The sequence below is a fragment of the Barbus barbus genome (genome assembly GCF_936440315.1).
Source record: "Barbus barbus genome assembly, chromosome: 1".
Classification (NCBI taxonomy): Eukaryota; Metazoa; Chordata; class Actinopteri; order Cypriniformes; family Cyprinidae; genus Barbus; species Barbus barbus.
The window spans coordinates 13,155,950-13,176,127 of record NC_136729.1 but is presented as its reverse complement, the minus strand read 5'-3'; the positions used below and the strand labels follow the sequence as shown (position 1 = coordinate 13,176,127).

Genomic DNA, 20,178 nt, shown 5'->3' with positions numbered 1-20,178 from the left:
GAACACAGATGCTGCCTATAGGCTAATTCTGTCACGTGACACCACATTTATTTGTGTTAAAGCCCCTTTTCTCGACAAAAAGTGTTTCCAAACAAATTTTTGCGACATTTGAAGTATCGATATGGAATTTATGCGCTAAAGTTAAACGGAAAAAGATTTTGTCGACAGAATTTAATCGATAATTGGCACTTCCAGCAGCTATATCGTAAACATTTTAAAGCGCTAAATATTTTTTCGCCAAAAAATCCTTGGATGGAAACCTGGTTAGTGATATCAAAATAACACTGGCTCAAGTCAAAAGAGCCCATCCCTGAATCTCCGCGATATTCTCTTGCTAGTCGATTGAACTATTCATTAGAGTGGCAGGCCATTAGCTTAGCAACAAGCTAATGCCAGACTCTATTAGAATCAACAGAGAGGTTTGTCGAGTCTCATATGCTCTTCACGTGAGGGGTGTTAACTGCTGTGGCATGCATGAGTGACTATTAAAAGGGTCGTTGCCCATGAAGAGCATTTCAAATCGGTCACTTTTGAGGTTTCATTTTAGTTAGGATCCCAGCTGCTTATATAGAGAGCAGTCAGCGAGGCAGGATTTTGGAACAGAGCTCTCACACACCTGAGAGCGTTTTCCTGCAGGAAGCTGTGCAATTCCTTTAGTTTGGCACTGGCCATAAGGCTGAGCAGCTGTGTGAACTTGCTCTGCCACTCGTTACAATGTTGCAACAGAGAATTTGAGTGGAGAACAGTCCAGCAACACAAACTGCAGACTTAACACTGTCTCCTCCTTCTGGACGTTATTCGCCACCTCTGTGTATCTGCACAAAGAGAGAGAGACAGAGCATAAATGAAGTAGATGATTCTCATGAAACTAATCTTAAACCATAGCACAATGAAAATGTATATATAAAAAATTATATTATGTACATTTTAACACAAGAGATGTGCTCCTTCTTAAACAAAGATTACCAATCATTTAATGTCTTATTTTGGTTTAATACATTTTTTGGTGTTGTGTAAAAAAAAAAACATTTCTACCATGACTACCATTATAATATAATAAAAACCACCTTGTGATTATCAAGCAAGTTTTCAAAATGGCAACACTCTATGGTATTTTGTGAAAGCAACAATTTTGCATATAACTGGAGTTCAAAAGAGTTCAAAGACACTCATAATGGTTGCCCTATTAATAGCAATTTAATTTGTCATCTCAGTACAACATACCTACTGTAAATTAAATTAGTTTTTCAAGAAAAAAACAGTGTTCAGCATCATTTGATTTTGTGAGTGTGAAGATAAAGCAAGGAGTTACATTAACATAATCATTTAAAATAAAATCTGTCTGTGCATGCATTAATTGATGTGAAAAAAACTTTAAACCGCCATTAAAACATTAACGGGGCAGCAGGCAACACATAAGTGTCCTCCCAACATGCACAAGGTCATTAATGCACAATCACACACAAAGTCTCTGTCTCACAGTCACTGCCCACACTCACTTTCTGATCCACACACCCAAGCATCCATTGTTGACATGATAACGATTTGGCGAGTGCAGATCAAATCTATAAGGAAGAGATGTTGACCCTACCCTCAGGACTGGCACCTCTGTGCTACAGACACGTCAATAGTCTGAAAGGCCATCACATCGTTTCTCAAGTGACCTCAAACACAGCGCTCTAGTGTGCTATCACAACTCATGCATTTTAAATGAAAACAGATGCATGTATGATGGTGAGAGAAACATGGTGAATCCTTTAGAAACTTTTATTTTACTAGTAGCACTGCAAATAATTCATAAGCTCACAAATCTTACTAGCGCATACTTTTTAGACCATTTAGACCCTGCTTACAATCTTAAAAATGTATTTTGCTTCTAAAAAAAGAGAATGAAGGAAAGTTACAGACCTGGCTATGTCAGCGTCAAAGGAGGTTAGTGTAGGGTTGAGCGCTGGTAGCGCTGTATAAAGCCGTCTTTTTCAATTTCCCAGATCTCTCTGTGTTTATCCCAGGTCTTCAGGTAGGTCTGCAGGTAAGATGCATTAGTCACCATTCCTGCAGCTATGGCTCCCTGGATCTTACAGATCGCTTCATCTTGCTCTGAAACAGAAAAAGAGGGAGCATTGTTGATCTCAAACAACCGCTGATTACTTTAAGCATTACACAAATTATGATGTGAATGGATTTTTTTTTTACCTAAAAATGAAAATTCTCATCATCAATTAGTCACCCATGTGTCATTCACTTTCTTCATTCAGTGGACCACAAAAGGAGGATTTTGTATAAAGAGCGTGGATCCATACAATTCTTCATAATTTCTCATTTTGTGTCCCATAGAAGAAATTCATATGAGTTGGCATGAAGGTGAGGAAAGAGGAATAAAAAGAGGGCATACATGGTAAATGTAGGGGGGATATGGCGAATGAGATGGAGATGGTGTACCGATGATGCTGTGGATAGGTTTTCACTGCGAGAGCTGGCGGGTCAGCAGGTCTGGCAGACGTTTGATCCCTGACATGGTCTTGATGAGCTGAGAGCTAATGCTGTTCACTATGTGGGCCAGTTTCTGGAGAGAAGGGGAGAAATCCACCTGGACAAACAAACACAAACATATACAGTGAAAAACAATTTGTGGAACAAACAGGGGGAAACGATTTATAATCATTATATTCATTAAAAACAAACTAGGGCTGCCAAATGATAACAAAAATTAAATGGTATTAATTTTGTGATTTATTTATAGCCCAAAAGTTTGGTATCAGTATGTTTTGTTAATACTTTTATTCAGCAAGGATACATTAAATTGATCAAAAGTGATAGTAAAGACATTTTGCAACAGAGTAATGTTACAAATATCTATGTTGAAAATAAATACTGTTTTGTGAACTTTCAAAGAATATATACATATTTATTCAAAGAACCATAAAAAAATGTTTCTTGATCACCAAATCAGCCTTTAAGCATATAATTTTTGAAGGATCATGTGACAATGTAGACTGGATTAATTAAAGCCATCACAGGAATTAGTTACATTTTTTTAAATATATTAAAGCTATTTTGAATTGTAAATATTTACTTTTTCTTTTTTCTTTTTTTTTAATATTTGTTAAACCTCCCCCAAACTTTTTGTGTATTTTTCCTATTGTAGTGAACACATTAACACAGCTTTAAGGAAATAAATATGTAAATGAACCGAACAGGAATTGTTCACAAAATTATTCACAAAAATGCAAATAATCAAATTATGTCAATGAAGACTGCATCAATTTTCATGTTGATAGCCCAACAATGTTTTGACTGTTCTCATGTAAAGTTTCATCACAAAAGTATGTAAATGTTACTCTAATGTAGGAAAGTTTCCAAATATGGAATCATGTGTCTCAAAATCAATTTTTATTTTTGTTGCCGAAATATAACAGAATCTTGATCTTGCTAGCTTGTCCAGTGTCTTGTGGTTTATGTCACTATAAGAGCTGGAAAAGGAGTGTCGCAGCAACTATTGTACAAGTGTGAATTCGGTTGTCGATCAGCCTGACGGATATTCGTTTCGCTCTTGGTGTTAACAGACCATTCATCAATGATTTGTTTTGCTTATTCATTTTGCATTCAGTGTGAAAGGGCCTTTAATGGTGTGTCCTGAGCTAGCATTAATGCATTTCCCTTCCCTCTGGCACTTTGCCTGAGGCAGCGCTTTGCCTGAGGCAGTCTGTCTCCACAGACCAATGCAACCACTGTCCCTAAAATACACTCAATTAAGTCACACTAACGTTTCTGCTTTTCCTTTCTCACAGTGTTTAGCTGACTAAGCATCATGGGACATTACCCATAGGCCTTAGTCCAAATATACCTCTGTAGAGCTGAGCAATAGAGTAGAGTGCTGAATAACGCAGCAGTGCTGACACAGCTGTGATTTATAGAGGTTGTGGTGTTCTAAATGCCATCTGCTTGATGTATGATAGTGTCTTTATGCTGTATGTAAAACACATGGCCAGCAGCTCTCCGTGACCAGCACAAAGATTCGCACTGACACAGTTATTGTATTTATACTTTTTGCCTTAAAATCACAAAGGGCATGTTTGTGATGTCTAATTGTTAGGTAAGGGTCACCTCGTCATGTAAGCAATGTTATCAATAGCCACTGCATTACTAGATTTGACAAATAGAGTCTGTCTGTGTGTACCTGAGCAGGAGATCGAGGAGTCTGTTGTGTCAGTACCACCTCTACTCTGAATAAGGGGTTCGGGGATGTCTTGCCATCTCCATTGATGGCTTTAGAGAGCTCCTGTAGAGAGCGCTTTATATTCACACGAAACGCCTCCTCAACCATTCGGTCCATCTTCTCCATGTATGACACCCAATGCTGTTGCACATGAAAAAACACACAAATATGGAAGTCAATGGGAAGTCCTTACCATGACAGCCTCAGGCTACTTTAGGTTGTGCATTGTGCTGATTTTACACCAACAAAACTCCTTAAACAAGGTAAATCATTAAATCACAATCTCAAAAAGTGTATTGCTTTAGTAGTAAAGATCCTAAGACACGACAAAGAGACAGCCCAACCTCTGGGCCATCTAGGTGGAAGGTCCCGCAGACTCTGGCCATGATTTTTAATGATGTCCTGGTGAGCGTTCTGCAGTCGGAACAGCTGGCTGTGCTGATGACTCTGCTGATCCTCCTGGAACTCCAGGTCTCCATAGACAATCTTGCCATCCACATGCACCAAAAGCAGCTCACTGATCTGCTCGCAGAGCTTAGAGGCGGCTAAGTTAGCTGCCTTATACTCATCCACCATTAACTGCACCTGTGGGAGAGATGAGAGATCAAAATCAGAGAAAGCAGAAAAACAAAGAGAGAGTGCATATGTTAATCCCAAAACACACATCTTAGTAAACTGTAGGATTTGATCATTTCCTTTATAACAGTTTTGTACACAAAGCTTCTCAACACAGCAATTCAGTAGCAAGCTGGTCTCAATGTCAAACACTATGTTCCTGGATCGTTTACATTAACAAATGTTCTAATGCATATTGCAGACAAAATTGCACGGCATAACCTATTCTTGATGTTGTTGCACTATTATTAAAATGAGCTTCCACTTTACTGGTCTTTCGGCGTTCCAAAAACTCTAAGCTATTGTGAAACATTACTTTAGCATTTACATATGGGAATACATGTTTTACCTGTGTAGTGAGGAGCAACACACAATTAGTTTTGACTAAATGCTCTGAGAACAGTTATAGCACAAAGCAACCATTAAAAGCTCAGGTGCTCCTCCATTAGGCTGTCCAATCTAATGACCAAATTAATGAGGAAAATTGCATTGCATTGCTTAGCAAAAAAAAGTCTGGTTTAAAATCTGAGTGGTGCTTGCCAATGCAGAACTTACCACCACAATGCTAGGGCGTAAGTATGTAACAAAACACAAACAAAAAACTTAAACACTAAAAACAACCTAAAACACAAACAAAAAAATAGCAAAAACAACACAAAAGACAACAAATAAAAGAAAAGAAAAGAAAAGGAAAGGCAGAACGGGTGTGAAAGGAATGTGGTGGGAGAAGAATGGAAAACACATTCAAACAGAGCAGCAGGGGTTTTCCAGCAGGATTTTCCAGCTCATGTCTCCCTCTCTCACTCGTCTACAGAAATAGAGCATTTGATTTCAACCTATCCCTGTGCTTAAAATTAAAGGAGGCCGTTCTTATCCACAAAGCATCAAGCTTTCTCATCCAACAGCTCTCTATTCAATCTGTGGAGGGCAGCAATACTGAGATGTTTTTGAGAGTTTGCACAGAGGTTTTCAGAAGCATCTTACATGCCGCATAATCTCACTCTTCCTTCCAGCTCTGGATCCAGCTCGTCTCATGACTTTTCATGGGATAAAACATGTCACATGAAATAAGCCTCAAAGGGGAAGATTACTCTACGTGCAGGAGGGTGTAGAATGTATACTTGCATTTCAAAGTGTGTGTGGGTGTGTGTAAACTCAGATGTGTCATGTTCTCCACACTTCTCCATTACCACTGAAGCTGTTGCCAGCTCTGTTTTGGGCTCGAAGGATGTCTGACATTGACTCTGACATGAACCTGATCTCTCCCCCCCAGCTCTCTCCAGCAAGTGAGAGAAAACCGGGCACAGTGGCGGCAGGAAAGAGGCTGGCTGCCTTTTATTGTGAACGCTGGGGCTGTTTATACTGAGAGATGCCTGTGTGGCCTCTATTAAAGTAGATGGGGCATTCTGCTTGCATGCCTTTGTGTATGTGTGTGTGCGTGTGTGTCTTTACCACATGGCTAAAGGGCACTGCCAGTGCTTTAATATCATATTGCCTTGTACAACGTAGGAGTGATGGACAGCCAGCAGAGGAAGTGAATAGATTTCACAATTGGTCTCCACTGAGTCGCGCTTCCATTCTCAGTATAGCCTGGTGCCTTATTCTTGCATTACAAAAGCAATATCGGCCAGCAAAAAGGACACGGCTGTATCAGAACAAAACAAGAGCAAAATCTTCTGTTCCTGAATAACCGTAGCTAGGGTACAAATTAACTTTTTTTTTTCTTTTTTTTGCTACACCTGCCGATAGTGGTTGACGTGAGAAAGTTTACTAGCCATAAATATTTCTTACCTGCCAAGAAGATGTATTCTGCACTATATTTGATTGAAAAATACACTGTTCAAAAAGAGAGAAAAGAAAAGAATACTCTTATTCTGCAGAGATGCATTAAACTGATCAATAGTGACAGTAAAGACTTACATTGTTTCCAAAAAATTACTATTTCACATAAATAAAGTAGATGACCAAGATGGCGGCGCGAACACATCGCGAGGCTCAGCGTCTCACCAGTTTTTGCAATTTTGCAGTATTTTTCCTGCTCATCTCGGGTCTGTTCTCACCACTACTAGCACGCACAAATCTGGTAACCAACTCGACTTAATTTATACACGCAATTGTTCTACAGATAACATTCTGGTACAACCACTTCATATCTCTGACCATTTCTTCATTACATTTACGTTACATTTTGCAACTCAGGTGCCTCCATCTCCCTTACCGGTTACTTTCAGACGCAACCTACGCTCCCTCTCCCCCTCCCTTCTTTCCTCTGTAGTGTCCTCCTCTCTTCCCTCGCCTACCCATTTCTCTTCTCTGGATGTAAATGCAGCCACTGACACTTTATGCTCTACCTTAACCTCTTGTCTAGACGACATCTGTCCTCTCTCCTCTAGGCCAGCACGGGCTGCTCCTTCTAACCCCTGGTTATCCGATGTTCTTCGAGAGAATCGGACCAAACTCAGAGCGGCAGAGAGAAAATGGCGCAAATCAAACGATCCGTCGGACCTGAGTAGGTATCAGTCTTTGCTTTCATCTTTCTCTACTGAAGTCCACACTGCCAAATCCTCACATTTCCACAACAAGATCACCAGTGCTCCAGACATGCGTAATCTCTTCAGAACATTTAATTCTCTCCTCTGTCCCCCCCCTCCACCTCCCACCACGTTGATAACCGCTGATGACTTTGCCTCTTTTTTCACAGACAAAACTAGAACAATCAGCAACCAGTTCTCAACTCCGCAGGACCTCCGATCACCCACATCCACCGCTCTAGCTCCCATCTTCTCCTTCTGTCCCCTCACCGAGGCAGAAGTATCCAAACTTCTCCTCTCCAGCCATCCTACAACATGTCCTCTCGACCCGATCCCCTCACATCTTCTCCAAACAATCTCTCCCACACTCTTACCGGCACTCACACACATTATCAACACATCTCTCCTCACAGGCGTCTTCCCCACAGCATTCAAGCAGGCTCGGGTAACCCCACTGATCAAAAAACCTACATTAAATGCTTCGCTTTTGACACTGTCAATCATCAGATTCTCCTGTCTACCCTCTCTTCACTGGGCATCACTGGAATTCCTCTTCGCTGGTTTGAATCCTATCTCACCGGTAGATCCTTCAGGGTGACCTGGGGAGGGGAGGTATCCAAACCACATCAACTGATCACTGGAGTTCCTCAGGGATCGGTTCTTGGACCCCTCCTCTTCTCCACGTACACTACATCGCTGGGTCCCATCATACATGCACATGGTTTCTCCTACCACTGCTACGCCGATGACACGCAGCTCTATCTCTCTTTTCAACCAGATGACCCAACGGTAGCTGCACGGATCTCAGGCTGCCTGGCGGACATCTCGGCATGGATGAAAGAACATCACCTGCAGCTCAACCTGGCAAAGACGGAACTTCTGGTCTTCCCTGCCACTCCGACTCTACGGCATGACTTCACGATTCAGTTCGGCTCATCAATGATTACCCCATCAACTTCGGACAGAAATCTTGGTGTAATCTTTGATGACCAGCTGACCTTCAAAGAGCACATTGCAAAGACTGCTCGTTCCTGCAGGTTTGCACTACACAACATCAGAAAGATCAGGCCCTTTCTGACAGAGCATGCTGCGCAACTTCTTGTCCAGGCCCTGGTTGTTTCTAGACTGGACTACTGCAATGCTCTTCTGGCTGGTCTGCCATCAAACGCACTCAAATCTCTACAAATGATTCAGAATGCAGCGGCACGACTGATCTTCAACGAGCCCAAAAGAGCGCATGTTACACCTCTCTTCATCTCCTTGCACTGGCTACCAGTGGCAGCTCGCATCCAGTTCAAGTCACTGATGCTTGCGTACAGATCTACCACAGGCTCGGCACCCTCCTACTTCCACTCACTATTACGAACCTACATCCCCTCCAGAAGTTTGAGATCTGCTAGTGAGCGACGCTTTGTGGTACCAGCACAGAGAGGCTCAAAATCACTCTCCAGAACATTCTCGTTCACCATTCCTGGCTGGTGGAATAATCTTCCCACCCCTATCCGGAACGCCGGATCTCTGGCAACCTTCAAGCAACAACTGAAAACTCATCTCTTTCGGCAGTACTTGACTTCATCCTAAACTCAAAAAAAAAAAAAAAAAAAAAAACTTTCCCTCTATCTTTCTCTCCACCTACTAGCTTGTACTTATTTGAACAATGACTGAGACTTGGTGTTACGAGCACTTCCTCTGTCTGACTGCCTCTTCAAGATGAATCGCTTTTTGTATTCCCCAATTGTAAGTCGCTTTGGATAAAAGCGTCTGCCAAATGACTAAATGTAAATGTAAATGTAAATGTTCTCACTGAACAGCTTTGCCTTAACATCATACACCCGACAGGAGCTTTTGGATATCGGTCTGCACTTTTCCAACAATCTTATAACCAATCATCGACTCATCCCGGAGATCTCCAGAACACCCGAGGCTACGCACTCTGCTCGGCCGGGCGGAAGTGCTCACAGGCGGCGCCGAGATCGTAAACAAAGGCGGGGAAAGCGCGGAGGACTAAGAGCTAAGCTAAAGCTAACACCGCACCGGCTCTCTTTACCCAGCATTTTCCTCGCTAATGTGCGGTCATTGGTGAACAAAATGGATGAGATACGACTTCGCATCACCCATAGTAAGAAACTTTTGGACTGCAATGTCATGGTTTTCACTGAAACATGGCTACATAGCGACATACCCAATAATGCTATTGATCTAACCGGACGCTACACGCTCCGAGCAGATAGAACGGCAGATGACTCCGGCAAGACCAGAGGCGGAGGATTATGCATTTATGTAAACAAAGCTTGGTGTACGAACTCTGACATTGTTGGAAAACACTGCTCACCTAACCTAGAGTTTCTCATGGTTAAATGTAGACCTTTCTATCTGCCGCGGGAGTTCACTTCCACCATCATAACTGCAGCCTATATTCCACCGGATGCTAATGCCAAGCTTGCTATGAACGAACTGCATGCGGCCATTAGTAAACAACAGACTGTACACCCGGAAGCTGCATTTATTGTTGCGGGTGATTTTAATCACTCCAACTTAAAGACAGTGCTCCCCAAATTCCATCAGCATGTCTCCTGCCACACTAGAGGAGAAAAAACTTTGGATCATGTTTACACAAACATCGCTGGAGCTTACATCGCGACTCCCCTCCCCCACCTCGGACAGTCTGATCACCTTTCTTTGTTTCTCACCCCCAAGTATTCACCCCTCATCAACCGTGTGAAGCCATCAGTGAAGACCATCAAAGTGTGGCCAATGGGAGCAGAGTCTGTACTTCAGGACAAGTTTCAACACACGGACTGGAGTATGTTTGCTTCTCAGGCTGCCAGTGGCTCTCACACGGACATTGACATCTATACCACCTCTGTACTGGACTACATCAATACCTCCATAGACAGTGTCACAACAGAGAAACAGATCACAACGTACCCTAATCAGAAGCCATGGATGAACAAGGAAGTGCGGCTCTTGCTGAAAGCCCGCAACACTGCTTTCAGATCAGATGACGCTCAGGCCTACAGCATATCCAGGGCTAACCTGAAGAGGGGCATCAAGAAGGCCAAGCACTGCTACAAGCTAAAGGTAGAGGAGCATTTTTCCAACTCTGACCCCCGGCGCATGTGGCAGGGCATCCAGGTCATCAGTGACTACAAGCCATGCAACTCCACTCCAACGGTCACAGACGTCTCCTTCCTTAACGAGCTAAATGACTTTTATGCTCGCTTTGACAACAACAACAAGGAGACAGACACCAAGATCACACTCTCAGGAGACCATCAGACCCTCAAACTCACCTCCACAGATGTCTGCACAGCATTGAGCCGGATCAACGCATACAAGGCTGCTGGCCCCGACGGCATTCCTGGACGTGTGCTCAAGACATGTGCAGAGCAGCTCGCAGGGGTCTTCACAGACATTTTCAACCTGTCACTCACCCAAGCAATGGTGCCAACATGCTTTAAGTCCACATCCATTGTGCCAGTGCCGAAACACTCCTCCCCAACGTGCCTGAATGACTACCGCCCCGTAGCACTCACACCCATTGTTATGAAGTGCTTTGAGCGACTGGTCCTGGCACACCTCAAGAACTGCCTCCCACCCACACTGGACCCACACCAATTTGCCTATAGAAGCAATCGAAGCACTGAGGATGCAGTAGGCACAGTACTGCACTCAGTACTCACACACCTGGAAAACAACAACACATATGCACGGATATTGTTTGTTGATTTCAGCTCAGCATTCAACACCGTCATTCCCTCCAAGCTGACCACTAAACTTGGAGTCTTGGGTGTTAACACCTCCCTTGGCAGCTGGATTATCGACTTTCTGACCAACAGACCTCAGCATGTTAGGTCAGGCCTCACCTGCTCCACCACCATCACACTCAACACCGGCGTACCACAGGGCTGTGTGCTGAGTCCATTTCTCTACTCCCTCTACACCCATGACTGCAGGCCTGTGCATGGATCCAACTCCATCATCAAGTTTGCTGACGACACCACAGTGATTGGCCTCATCAGAGACAACGATGAGACTGCCTACAGGGAGGAGGTACAGCACCTGGCTGCATGGTGTGCTGACAATAGCCTGCTTCTCAACACCAGCAAGACAAAGGAACTTATTGTGGACTTCAGGAAGAAGAAAAGTGGAACGCATGACCCCATCCACATTAACGGGATGGTTGTTGAACGTGTCTCCAGCTTCAAGTTCCTGGGAACCCACATCTCGGAGGACCTGACCTGGACCACCAACACATCCAGCCTAGTCAAGAAGGCACACCAACGCCTCTTCTTCCTTAGGACACTGAAGAAGAACCACCTGTCTCCAACCATCCAGCTGAACTTCTACCGGTGTGCAATTGAAAGCATCCTGACCAACTGCATCACAGTCTGGTATGGGAACTGCTCAGCTGCTGACCGCAAGGCACTACAGAGGGTGGTGAAAACCGCCCAACGCATCACAGGGACACCACTTCCTGCCATTGAGGACGTCCAGAGAAAACGCTGTTTACGTCGAGCTCGCAGCATTCTTAAGGACTCCTCTCACCCTGACCATAGACTGTTTAACTTACTGCCCTCTGGGAGGCGCTTCAGGAGCCTCCGAACAAGGACAAGCAGACTCAGGAACAGCTTTTTCCCTACAGCTGTTTCCCTACTAAACTCTGCCCAATAATACCCCCCCCCCCCTCACACACCACTACAAACTTTTCACCCCTCCCCATCATCAAATCGATTAAAAAAAACAAAACAAAAAAACAACCAATCTACACACTGAGTACTATGTACTGTAAATTTTTATTTCTATGCACTTTCAATGTTCATTGCACTAGTGTTTATATATCTTAATTTATAGCTTATTCATATCCATTTGTAATTATTTTCATAGTTTTTGCTCATAGTGTACATACATTTACTGCACAATCCATCTGTATAGTATGTTCATATCACCCATCTGTATATCATACTGATAGTATTTAAAAACTTGTAAATTATGTCCATAGTACTACTGCCTTATCTGTATATTCTGTACATATGTAACATATTGTAGGCACTGTATATCCTGTACCTCTGCTTATTGCACTTCTGGTTAGATGCTAACTGCATTTCGTTGCCCTGTACCTTACATGTGCAATGACTATAAAGTTGAATCTAATCTAATCTAATCTAATCTAATCTAATCTAAATGCTTTAAAATGTTCTATTTATCAAAGAATCCTAAAAAAATGTATCACGGTTTCTACGGTTTTCTTAGAAAGAGTGTAAGTGTCTTCTTTCAAATACTTTACAGACTCCAAACCTTTGAATGGTGGTATGAATGGGATAATATGGGATTTATATAGTTGATTTAATTCTTCATATTTTCTTTTGGATGTCTTCCAAATGAAGTTCCAGCCAACTGTTATATTTATTTGTCAAAGCCAGCCCTTCTTCTCACAGTCCAAACCCTCATGTGAGAACTCCCAACATGTGAGAAAAGTTCTAAACTCCTAAAAACGAGCTATAACTGAATTCCAAACGTTCTTGTCTAAACGTTCTTGTAAACATCTGTCATTCACTATGGATGTCTCCTTTATAACCTTTTAAACAGTAAGCTTAAATTTGGCCTTCCTGATCTTGTTTAATAAAAACAGCACCTGCCAGATATCTGACCACTAATTCTAGAGCAGGATTTGCTGTCTGTTACAGAGTTCAAATTTCAGACCACATCTTAACCCCCACTCACCAGAGCCCTGCGGTACTCACAAAACTCTGTGTGCCACTAATAAAACCTGTGGGACAAGGGTGAAACTTTGCATACCAGATTATTAAATAAATAGCTATTAAATGAAATATATAACTGATAAAGGAAATAATAATAAATACAAAAAAATTATATTATTAATTGGTTGGGTCTTTTTTCAATGTAGTGAAAAATGCATTTCTATGGAGGGGAAACGTACCAGGTTACGTATGTAACCCAGGTTCCCTGAAGGGAACGAGAGCTGCGTCCGAAAACGCTATGGGAACGCCTTCAGCGTGACCACGCTCTGAATATCACCTGTAATCAGTCAAATAGAAGGGCGAGGTGTCACGGGCGGGGTGACGCCATGACCAGGAAGTATATAAGCACGTGCGGCGGAGCCGGCGTTAGCTTCAAGTCATGAAGCAAGCGCTGGCAGGGATGCCGGAAGTGTGGCTACAAGACGCAGCTCTCGTTCCCTTCAGGGAACCTGGGTTACATACGTAACATGGTACGTTCCCTTCCAGGAACTTCGAGCTGCATCCGAAAACGCTATGGGAACGAGATACCACGCCGCCAGACTGACAAGTCCCTGCCTGGTGTCAGGACGAAAGGACGGAGGAGCCTGGAGTGGCTCGGATGTCAAGGTTATAGAACCTGGCGAATGTCAGGGGCGTGGACCACCCAGCAGCGTTGCAGATGTCCTGCATAAAGACACCTGCCAAGAAGGCCTTGGAGGCTGCCACACCTCGTGTTGAGTGCGCTCTGACTCCCGACAGCGGGGGACGCTCCGAGGCCTCGTATGCCAGATGGATGGCATCCACTATCCACCTACTAAGAGTGGGCTTCGTAGCAGGAAGACCCCTCTTAGGCGGACCAAAGCACACGAGCAGTCGGTCTGACTTTCTCCACAGGGCAGCTCTGTGGACGTACGTGCACAGTGCTCGCACTGGACACATACAGTTGTGCCTCTCCTGGTCTGGCTCCCTGAAGGGAGGAGGACAGAAGGCCTGGAGTACGACTGGCTGTGGTACGACCGCTGGAACCTTCGGTACGTACCCCGCATGGGGGTACAAAAGTACTTTCGTCCTAGCCGGGCGCAAAGTCAATATACGAAGGGGCCATAGACAGGGCCTGAAGGTCACCCACCCTCCTCAGAGAAGTGATGGCAAACAAGAAGACGGTCTTGATGGTGAGGAGTCTGTCTGTTATCTCCTCAAAAGGCTCAAAAGGTGCCACGCACAGAGCCTCCAGTACCACAGCCAGGTCCCACGTGGGGACACGTGATCGTACAGGCGGCCTCGGCCTCAGCGCACCGCGGAGGAAACGTGTAACTAGGGGGTGTCTACCCACTGACTGGCCACCGATAAGTGGTATGACGAAATAGCTGCCGGTGTGGTATGACGAAATAGCTGCCACGTAGACCTTAACAGTGGAGTGGGTTAACCCTGCGGAGAAACGGGCCTGCAGGAACTCCAGAACTGCACGAATCGGGCAGTTGACTGGGTCGAGCTGGTGATCCCCGCACCAAGAAGTGATGAATTTCCACTTCAAGGCATACAGTTTCCTCGTGGAGGGAGCTCTGGATTGGAGGATGGTCTCGACAACCTCGGTTGACAGACCGGAAGCTATGAGTTGTGCCCTCTCAGAGGCCACACCCACAGCTTCCACAACTCCGGGCGAGGGTGCACGATGGTGCCCCTGGCCTGTGAGAGGATATCTCTCCTGATCGGCACCGGCCACGGGGTGCCGTCTGGAAGAGAAATCAGGTCCGAGAACCATACTCAGCCCGGCCAGAACGGCGCTACCAACGGTAGACTGACCTCGTCCCGGCGCACTCTCGCCAGAACTCCCGGGAGCAGAGCGATCGGGGGGAGAGACGTACAGACGAGGCCTCAGCCAGGTCTGTACCATAGCATCCAGTCCCGGAGGAGCTGGAGGGGCTACAAGAACCAGAGGGGACATTGTGCTGACTCTCGAGTCGCAAAGAGGTCCACCTGTGCACCTGTGCCCAAAAACACTCCAAATCTGCTTCACCACCTCAGGGGTGAAGCATCCATTTCCCGGGCCTCGGCCCCTGTCTCGACAGGATGTCTGCTCCCACATTGAGATACCCAGGAATGTGCACAGCTCTCAGTGATAGGAGCTTGCCCTGGGACCACACAAGGATCTGGTGTGCCAGCTTGTACAAGGGGCGCGACCGCAGACCTCCTTGGTGGTTGGTGTAAGAGACCACTGCTGTGCTGTCGGTGCGCACCAGCACGTGGTGGTCTCTTAGGTCTGGGAGAAAGTGCTTGAGTGCACGGAAAAACTGCTAGGATCTCTAGTCAGTTGATATGCCACGTCAGGTGGCGACCACTCCACAGACCGCGGGCAGGGTGGGCACTCGTGACCGCACCCCAACCGGTGAGGGAGCGTCCGTCGCAAGCGAGACACGGTTTTTGGCCACAGTTTTCTGTTGTGTGTATTTGTGTGTGTGTCAGAAACTACTGACCTTGTTGGCGTGCACTCTGCAGACATTGATAAAGACGCTGGCTGTTCCTTTTGTGGACCAGTGCTGGATTTTCCTATCCAGGAACCGAATTCTCTCAGAAAAGAGACCCAGCTCATCTGCATTTAGAGCCTTAATGATTCTAATTGAGAGTGAACACAAACATATAAGGTTAGGTTCACTGTTGTTGTTTTTTTCCCCTTTTTCATTTTAGATCTTACAGGCATTGACAAGTTTCTTTCACAGCATTTTTCAAAAACAAGCAAGGCCATTTTAAAAGCATAACAGAACAAGAGGGTGGTAAAAATGTATTAACAAGTCTTAGTGGATGTGCTTTGCCATTTGGGGCAAGTGGCCTGTTTAGCTTGTGTTGGCTTTAAGTGTTTGTTTCCAGCTGGCATGTGTAGAATGCATTAAATGTGGTAACAATACTGACAGAGATGACTCACTCTGTCCCTCTGAGAGTTACAATGAGTCCTTCAGTCTGAAGAGCGTGTGTGTGTATGCGCTTATGTGAGACAGGAGGAGGTTATTATTCACTACAGAATGAGGGACATAAGTGTGAATTGTTTTGTTCAGTGGAAGTATGTGTGTGTGTGTGTGTGCATTTAATTCAAGTGTTTTCTCCAGATTGGATGTGCTTAAGTCTTGAATAGAGATGTGTATATTGAGGCAGATGGAATGTAAATACTCAGTTTGCATCGAAGTGCAAGTGTGTGTAGGCCGAAGAGGTGAAAAGTAATATCAATGCATATTAAAGATGTGAAGTTACCTGACAAGTTCACCATTTAAATATGTATGTGACTGGTAAGTATGCATCCGTGTGTGAAAGTGCACTTGTTTTTTTGTACTTATGAAAAATAAGTTGTGGAAACTTTCCTCACAAATATATAACATCTAACTTCTTAATTTAGTTCTCAATTTATATATATATATATAAAAAATAGTTTTATAAACTTAATACAAACATAAGATTTAATAGAACAGAATGAACAAAAAATTCAAATGCAAATGTCTGGAAGGCATTGAGTTAGGATGTGGAACTTTCCATAAAGTACAAAATTGGGACAGAAAAACTTTAAAAAATGTCCTTTTAAAACAGTGAAAGGAGGTGCTTAACCATGACAGAATCTTCCGTATCAACTGCAGGAGGTCAAAACTAAATTTTATGAGCTGTTTTAATTATTTTACATAATGTTTGCAAATACAACTTAAAAGCCTAATTTCTCAGATTGTGTTTTTTTCAAGCAATAAACAGTAAAAATATCACACCTAAATAGATATAATATTAAATAAAATAATAAATATCAAATAAAAACTTGGGATTTGTGGAAAATACCATTTTTTTATTATTATTATTAAAAAAATAATGTTTTATGAAGAATAAACTTGTACTGTATGGGACATCCAAAAAGTCAGTCTCTGTCAGCCATACCAACCTCTTATAGTCTCTAACAACTAGGAGGACATTCTCTCTCAGGTTGTGGAGTTCCTCTCTGCGCTGATACACCTCTGTGACATAGTGAGGGATCTCGAAGAGCAGTCGGTCCCAGTAAAGAATCTCATTAAACATCTTCAACAGGTTCCTGAACACATAAACACAGTTGTACATTCAAAGTCTGTGCATTTGTGCTTACACTAGAATATTCATCATGTATAACACAACTTCAGTAATGGTCATGTATTATGATTACAGAGCATAAATGATTTAAGACCAGCGCAATGACAAATAATTTAAATATTTGAAAGGGTTTGAATGGGTTGCTTAAGGACAATAATTAACTGCATTCAAAATGTATTCAACTTCAAGTCTAACAGAATATTCAGTGTAGCATAGGATTTAATCCATTGCGATCAATTGGATTAATATTATTATTTAATATGATTTATTTCCATCAGCAGAAGTAGATGTTCTATGATATTTGTATACTGTTCTCTACATTAAAGCGAAAAAGGTAATGTTTTTCTGATGAAAAATTCCAAAAACAAATATATTTTTTATAGCGTGCAGTGCACTGAATCTTGTGCCATAAAACCATGGATAAAAACATCCCTGGTCAGTAAAATAGGCATGTCTAATTATACTGACAATTACAGTGAGCACAGAGGTACTGGAGGGCCTGTATGCATGTGTGTTTGTGTAATCACGTACTTGTTAAAGTTGATGTCCAGCAGTCCTGTCTTCCTTTTACAGCGGATCATGAGTGGCTGGTTGAGACTGCTGAGACACTCTCTGTTCAGACTCTGACTCCAGTCTGTGAAGATCCTCCTCACCTTTTCATCCAGAGTCTGACACAGTTTAGGATAATTCACATGCACTTCCTCTCCACTGCTGATGTGTGGCAGGAAATGAGCGCGCCGGAGAACCTAGACCACACGTGCGAAAAATCCATGCAAACAGATGGGAAGAGCTCAGAGAGAATGCAGAGCCTTCTGTGAACACACATCTCATCACTTACAAACAAACAACGTCTTGAAATCTTACCGACTCACACATGCAAGGTCACAAACAATCAAAACAACCATCAGAGCACAGCTAAGCTAAACAAACCAGAGGTAAACATAAAAACAACTGAAGGCTAAACTTCACTCCTGCTAGGAATGTCTCAGGCTATGCAGTAACTATGTAAACATTCTAATCAGACCATCATTAAGCTCTGGTTTCTGTCTCCCTTTTGTTTCTCTATGGGCCTTTTTGGGATCAATTGTGGGGAAATGCAACAATCATATCTGTGTCCAATTAAAGCTTATGTTCGCTCTTAATTCCCTTCTTAAAGAAAGCGGAAAATGAATTTAAACACAATGGAGAAGGCGATGTGCTTTGTAAGCAAACTGAAGAATGAGAGAAAGATGAGAAACAAAAAAGAAAGCATGAGAGAGAAATAGAGAGGAAGGGTGAGTGAAATGGAAAGTGACAAAAAGAACGAGAGAGCGAGTATGTGGCGGCACAGATGGCTTTAATAGCATTGGGGAAGTCGTGGTTAGAAGCCTAATGGTTAGAGAGTCGGACTCGTAATCCAAAGGTTGCGGGTTCGAGTCTCGTCCAGTGCTCTCTCCACCCTCAATACCACGATTGAGGCGCCCTTGAGCAAGGCACCGAACCACCAACTGCTCCCCGGGCGCCGCAGCATAAATGGCTGCCCACTGCTCCGGGTGTGTGTTCACGGTGTGTGTGTGTTCACTGCTGTGTGTGTGCACGTTGGATGGGTTAAATGCAGAGCACGAATTCCGAGTATGGGTCGCCATACTTGGCAGTATGTCACTTCATTAGGGCCTGTGTGGCTGGATGCTGGCTAGGCTCCAGGGCCTCTGCTGGGGCCCCTCACTGGCCTCTGACACAAGGCTCTGAGCTCAACACAAGCGCTCATCAATAGAGTTAAGCTTTCTTGTGACACCTTTCAAATTTACCCTGATGGAGGTTTTTGGGTTGGAATCTGATTCATTGTCCATAAAACCCAACAAGAGTTCACCTACTGTACAAAGGGTGAGAAAAAAGGGTACGGCCTAGTGCATGCTGGGATTGGACTGATTAGTCACTATGTGGTCTCCTAACGTACATCCTGTTGGTGCATATTTCAGGAACCTGTGATGCTTTGATTTGACTGTGGGCATTTTCACATGACATACTAACATAACATCAGTCTGATTCAGCAATTCCATTCATTTTTTTTTTTTTTTTTGAGGAAGTCCATTTTATTACACTGATCTCACAAAACCTTAAAGGATTAGTTCCCTCCAGAATTGAAATTTTCTGATAATTTCCTCACCTTTATGTCATCCAAGATGTTCATGTCTTTCTTTCTGCAGTCATAAAGAAATTAAGGTTTTTGAGGAAAACATTCCAGAATTTTTTTCCCATATAATGGACTTCAATGGGGACCAACAGGTTTGAGGTCAAAATTGCAGTTTCAGCGCAGCTTCAAAAGGCTCTAAACCATCCTAGCCAAATAAGGTTCTTGTCTTTATATATGCTTTTTAACCACAAATGCTTGTCTTGCAGTGGCTCTGCGATGCGCGTCCATGGCTTCACGCATTGCATAGTCAAGTTGGAAAGGTCACACGTGATGTAGGCGGAAGTATCGACCCAGTGTTTACAAGTGTGGAGAAGGAGGACTGTTCAAAAGCTGTTTTATGTTGAATGACAAATATTTATGTCTCTGTATCAGTTTATTGGTCTGTTTGTGTGTATCCTGGATGTTTAAATCTTTTGAAAACTAAAAGATTTCTTCCACTAGGAACAAACGTGACCTTTCCAATGTGATTACATAATGCGTCAAGTCATGGACACGCATTGCAGAGCTAGTGCAAGACAAGTACTTGTAGTTAAAAAGGATATTATTTTTTTTATTTTTTAGAAAATGGCCGTTTCGCTAGATAAGACCCTTATTCCTCGGCTGGGATCATAGAGCCCTTTGAAGCTGCAATAAAATTGCAATTCTGACCTTTAGCCCATTGGTCCCTGTTGAAGTCCACTATATGGAGAAAAATCCTGGAATGTTTACCTCAAAAACCTTAATTTCTTTTCAACTGAAGAAAGAAAGACTTGAACATCTTGGATGACATGGGGGTGAGGAAATTATGAGGAAATTTTAATTCTGGAG

General features: G+C 43.4%; 1 pseudogene across 1 annotated transcript in view; it reads right to left on the bottom strand.

Moving 5' to 3' along the window:
* Nucleotides 1–20,178, bottom strand: part of LOC306869862 (dynein axonemal heavy chain 2-like) — a 183,453-nt pseudogene that overhangs the window by 118,113 nt on the left and 45,162 nt on the right. The window contains exons 11-18 of the transcript in view: nucleotides 17,730–17,944; nucleotides 17,017–17,163; nucleotides 15,581–15,719; nucleotides 4,543–4,804; nucleotides 4,181–4,360; nucleotides 2,443–2,590; nucleotides 1,909–2,100; nucleotides 617–815 (exon numbers count right to left, since the gene is read on the bottom strand). The product of the transcript in view is annotated as a dynein axonemal heavy chain 2-like (transcript). The remainder of the gene's footprint in view (nucleotides 1–616; nucleotides 816–1,908; nucleotides 2,101–2,442; nucleotides 2,591–4,180; nucleotides 4,361–4,542; nucleotides 4,805–15,580; nucleotides 15,720–17,016; nucleotides 17,164–17,729; nucleotides 17,945–20,178) is intronic.